This window comes from Lottia gigantea, assembly GCF_000327385.1.
Source record: "Lottia gigantea unplaced genomic scaffold LOTGIsca_127, whole genome shotgun sequence".
NCBI classification, from domain to species: domain Eukaryota; kingdom Metazoa; phylum Mollusca; class Gastropoda; family Lottiidae; genus Lottia; species Lottia gigantea.
The window spans coordinates 283,335-289,686 of NW_008707370.1; positions in this window are offsets into that span (position 1 = coordinate 283,335).

The following is a 6,352-nucleotide window of genomic DNA, read 5'->3' on the forward strand; positions in this document are numbered from 1 at the left end:
CTTAAATTGAATTTTATTTAAGAATCTGGTTTTTTGCTTCAAGGACATTTGAAATAGAATCTGTTTCAATAATTGTTACTTGACCGATTTTAGAACTAAATGTTAAGATCTAGATTTTGAAAAATTTAATGCATTTTGCAGTTTGAAGGAGAATGAATTTATCCTGCTCAAGTTAAACCTTAAAATGGAGTTAAAAAAAAAACATCAATAATTGAAAAATTAGGATGCAATTGGATAAAAGCTGGGTTAATTTATTGGAGTACTAATGACCCACCTTTCATCTCAGATCAATTGCTATGGTTTTTTTTATTCAGGGATGCTCGCAATCATAATGTACAAATTCTACCAGAAACAATTAAACCTTCACTCTGTGAAAACTCAATGCAATCATACTCAGTTACATTAATTCAAACACTCTGCGCAAAAAACTAATTTTTCCCTTTTAAACTTAAAGACAACATTACTCAAAATATTACTCAACATTACTCAAAACATTACTCACTCAAAACATTACTCAAAACAGTCTTCCAAAACCAACTATTTCCTCTCAAATTACAAAAAAAACATTCACCCTGAGCTTACTCTAAAAGCTACCCAAATCAACTCACCAGCAAGGGACATCCGATTTTGTGTGTCCAATGACCAATCTTTGAAGAGTTGACATTAGTATAATTCTCCCATTTTCTTCTTTCAGAAACCGGACACGATCCTGCCGTCCATGGTGCCAAACAAGAAGACAGATACTATAACAACGATGCTTTTAAGAATCCCTCCGTTGATGCCAGCAATCCACAACAACAGGATGCTGCGCTGTCCATTCAGACTCAGTATCGTCAACACAAAGCTTCTGAAGAGGTGAATAATATGAAAGAGGAAGAGGCAGCCGTCAAGATTCAAGCTGGTATCCGTGGTTACAAAGATAGGCAGGTTGTTCTGGAGAAAAAGTAAGTTTTAGAAATATTTTTAGTACAGATTGATAGTGTTTCACTGGAAGAATGTGTCTAACTTGGTTTTTTTATCTTTTGAGCGTACACTCTTATCCAGTGATTAGTGATCCAGTGATTTTAATTAGTGTTGGAAAACATTTCCTAGCAAGATAGCACTCATGGTTGTGTGTTTGACCGGAGCTCATATCATGCCGTCAATATTTAGGCATATGTTTCCCATAAACAATCTTCATCAGGACAGCTTTATTAGGGTTCACTTTCCACAATTGGACAAAGGGTATAGGCAAAGGAAGCAACTCACTGTTTGGGTACGAGAAGTCTTAAGACAATAATCTAAAGTATGAAGACCCTCAACTTATCTTACTGATAAGAGCTCATCTCAAGTTGCTGACACATGCTCCTGATAAATAAAAACTATTTGAAAACTAAAATTATCTTTCAACAGAGATCCTGAAGAGTATGAGAGGAGACAGAAAGAAATTGAAGCCAGATTAGCTGCTGGTGAAGCTGCTGGTGAAGAAGAGATTGATATTGATTTGGATGATCCTGAAGTGGAGAAGGCAGCTGTTAAAATCCAGGCAGGATTCAAGGGTTTCAAAGCTAGGAAAGAAGTCAAGGACACACAATCTAAGGTATGATATTTTCATTAACAATCAGTTTTGAGCACCCATAACCACCCAATATTTTAGAATATCGATGTTCAATAGTTCAGTCTTGCTAAATTTGGAGTATAAGTTGCTTTTAGTTTCCAAAAGTTAATTCTTATTCAATTTATAATTACCTGAAAATGAGAATTGATTGGATTTTTATAAAAACTAAACCTTTTGACCAAAATTGGCTCTTTTTCTAAAATATTATGGTCAATCATTAGGTTGTCAGACAACTTAACCTCCCCGAACGTCATGAATTAGTGGAATGTTTGTGTCGAAGGAAGACTTTGATTTTCTGTCACTCCTTCATGTTAATTGATCTAATTTGGTCTATTGATAAGAAAATGGCGTCTAATTACATTGATTATTTGAGTAGAAACATCAAAATTCTGAAATAATGAGTAATCAGCCATATTTACTAATTGTCATCTCTAATCAATGCCATAAGTCCCTGGAATGTTGGAGTGTGAATGAGTTCTTTTCATTTCTTTTATAGTCAGTCTATCTTACAGGGTTCTCGGTCCTTGCAGCCCCTTTCAATCTCTGTTAAAGATGGGTTCCCTTATTTTCATTTAGGAAAATGAAAATGCTTATACTTATATGAACAGAATATATAGAGGTGTTCTAATGACTTGGAAAAATACCAGTTTGCCTTACATGTCCATAATTGGCTAAATTAGAAGAGAATTATCAGCAGAATTCCAATGACGGACCGATCAAGAAAGGTCAAAAAGTAAAAAGTCTTTTTTTGCTTATCCAGACTGTACATCTATGGACATTTATGACAAGTTAAAACTCTTAATTATATGCAATAAGAACATAATGATATGATTAAGAATACATGATAATTCATTAGAAACACCAATTAATCATATAGTTTGCTTAATTTTAAAATAGAATAAGGAAACCCATCTTTAATGTCACTATTTTGTCAGATTCTTGTTATCCAGATTTTCCTTCTTAGATGCTATTGTCTCTTTTGATCTTTGAGTTTTGGTGTTAAAAATGTGGAAATACCATTTTCAAAAGCTATGGTTATAGGGACTATATTTTTTATTTCCTATTCTGAGTAATTTAGTTTATATTCATTTGTTAAAGTGTCAAAATTTTCTTGGTTACATGATCACACGCTCTGGGCTACTTGTTATATGTGAAGAACCAAATGATGATAATTTGGTTTCTTGGTACCGGTACCTTACATTTAACCATTTAGCTATCTTAAGCTTTCATTTCTTAGGAGTTAAGAAGTTTCCAAAATTTGGAATTCAAACATGAATCTGTGTCTAAACCTGAAATTGCATCTGAACCTGAACATGTATCTAAACCTGAACCTGAATCTAAACCTGAACCTGAATCTAAACCTGAATCTGAACCTGAATCTAAACCTGAACCTGCATCTAAAGCTGCAGAAGAGGAAGAGGTAGACATTGATCTAGAAGATCCAGACGTACAAGCGGCTACCTTAAAAATCCAGGCTAAATTTAAACTCAAAAAGAAACAATAGATTTGCTTTATTTGATTGGTTCAAATGTTTTGATTTGAGTGTTAAAATTCTTTATTTATTTTTAATTCTAAAATCAAATTGTATTGTGGGTATTTATCTGTTTTTTTAATTAGAATTAAATTTCTTAGGATTGTGTTTCAATAATAGTAGTGTAATAGTAGATTCAAGAGTTCTCTCAAGGTTCTTATTCACTACCCTTCAAGTCAAGGATTTAATCCCAGGAGATTGTTCAGTCTGGTTGTCCCATGTGCCATAAAAGCCTTTAAATGAAATGCTTATTGACTGGCATTAAACAAATCTATCTATTGTTTGGCTTATTCATTTCTATAAAGTGATTTGAAACACAAATTTACTGAAAAAATAGGTCTTCCTTATTTATGACTTGCTGATGCTGTGACAAATTAAAAGATACCAGAAAACAGACAGCTTGATTCAGCTACTTTAAAGTTTTAAAAAGAAAAATAAACAATTGAACAGAACCAGTGAAAGGGAAGGAAGATTTTTCAAATTTGTAAAAGAATAGGGACAAAGAAGATATCAAAATTTTGATGAAGTACAGGGAAGAAGAAGAATTTTTTGAATAATTTATATAAAGAATAATGTCCAAGGTAATTGTTTATTTGTTGCTGGTTATATCTAAAATGTTGATGGTTATATCTAAAATGTTGATGGTTATATCTAAATGTTGATGGTTATATCTAAATGTTGATGGTTATATCTAAAATGTTGATGGTTATATCAAAATGTTGATGGTTAGGTTATGTTTTAAAGTTTGTTGTTAGGTTATGTTATGATGTTGATGGTTATATTTTATGATGGTTATATTTTAATAATGATGGTTACATTTTAATGTTGATGGTGATATTCTAATGTTTAAATGTTGATGGTTAGGTTATGTTATAATGTTGATGGTTATGTTTTAATGTTGATGTTAATGGTTATGTTTTAATGTTGATGTTAATGGTTATGTTTTAATGTTGATGTTTATGTTATAATGTTGACCGTTACATTTTAATGTTCATGGTTACTTTTTATTGTTCAAGGTTAGCTTATGTTTTAATGTCTATGGTTATATTTTAATGTTGATAGTTAGAGTGTCAGTTGATTGAAAGGTGACCCCTTCTTTTTGTTACTTTTATCATTAATGATTTATGTTTTAACCTTTAATATTAACTCTTCTACACCTTTAAATATCAACCATTTCAGTTTTCAACATGGTGACATTTTGTCTTTTTAAACGCTTGACTTTTACTTTTTTCTACAAATATTGACATTTTTAAAAACTTTTCGAAATCTATTTGTTTCTAAAATTCTTACTGACATTTGATTTGGAAGTTGAACGGTATCATATATATATGACAACTTGCACTAAATAATAATAACACAGAGCTTGTCTGTCAAATTTAGATTTTTGCATGCAATTCTTAGAAATTCAAAATCTCGGGAAATTCTAAATCTTGGAAATTTCTTTATCTTGGAATAAAAATTCATTGCCATGTAAAAATATCTAGTGCCAGTAGATATACACAATAAGTGCAATTTTAGCACAACATTTACAAAAAACTTTCATAGAGTTCTGGCATTTGATTGGCTGATAATGCCATTGGAATGAGGAACAAAAAGTTCTGTAAATGTGTAAAATTACATGTTGTAAGGAGATCATGGTAACATACCATTTTCATCTCAAATTTTAGGGAATTTTTTCAGAAATTTCAAGAAGCCATCAATTAGAATATCAAATGTACTTGAAAACTGGAATTGTTTTGTTTTAAAAATAACATGTTTGTTCCTACTAACAATTGTGTTCTGTTATTTGATTGGTTAGAAAGTGGAAGAGGAGGAAGAGATTGATATTGACCTTGCCGACCCGGAAGTGAATAAAGCTGCCGTTAGAATCCAGGCAGGGTTCAGAGGTCACAAGTCAAGGCTTGAGTATAATAGTTTGAAGGTTAGTATACTAGTAGAAGTAGAATAAAAAAAAAAATGTATCTTAAGGTGCTCTCAGACTGTAGCCATCACCAGTTGCAGATGGTTGCAAATAAAATAGTGATCACAAGTTTCGAACCCAACTCTAATGCAACTGAGATCACTTTGTAACCATATGCAACTGGAATCGCTATGGTGTAAGGGCACCTTAAGATTTTTATAAGCAGAGGTAAGCTTATGTTCAAACTCAATAGACCAAAAAGAAATACAGATCAAATTTCCATTAGCCTAAAAGGGATTGTAAAGAGGTTTTCTAAATTTTTATGTGTATCGGATCCAATTTTCATTCCAACATCTGTGGTTCTTGCAATTCCACTAAAACTAACGTGTTTTATGACGTGAAGCTACCAGAAACTACTTTTGATATCTATGCAGTTACCCTCTAGTGACGTGTTCGCTTTAGTGGAATTGCAAGAACCACATCGGAATGAAAATTGGAATGGTTCAAATTGATGCTATAGTGTCTCAGAAACACATACAAAGTTTAGAGAACCCCTTTACAATGCCTTAACAGTTGCATCAGGGACACATCTCTCTTACTATTTCACCATTCCAAACTGATGTCTAATATTTATAGCTCCTGCAGTCCCAGAAAAACATAGTTTCCATAAACACCATTTGACTTATGTTGTCTTTACAATTGTGATCTGATTATTTGGTCAAATTTTTTCTCTGGAATCACAGACGTCATAGATCAAAGTGAAAAGTGTCCCTGATGCATATACAAAGCCAAATACTAGACTCCTTTCATTACATCATGATTAAGGAGAGTAAAACCCTCTTGAAAAATAGTTTGGGTATAAGGAGAATACAAAGGTATTCTCATAAAACATGTTTTGACACAGTGAAGTCTGCTAAGGCATTTTCAACAAGGTTTCAACAAGAGTATGCTCACTGCTTAATATATTTGAATAAACATTCCAAACTTGCCGCAAAGTGAAGGCACGAGAGTTATTTATACTTGTCCAACTTCAGTAGGGACGTCGGTTGTCTGCAGATCGCATAGCGTGAAACTCTGAGTAACAACATATCTAATATATTTGAGTAAAATCAGTTGATGCAATTCCAATTCGCAAATATTTTTGCATGTAAGCTGCAAAAGCATGGATTCATTAATTCATATGCATCCTTAAGTTCTTTTACACATATACAGCACCATTTTTTCATTTGCATGTCAACTTTGCCATTTCTACGTCTGCACCATTTTTTTTTTATTTAAAAGTAATGAATGTGATTGTGTAATTAATTTAGAAGGCTAAGGATAC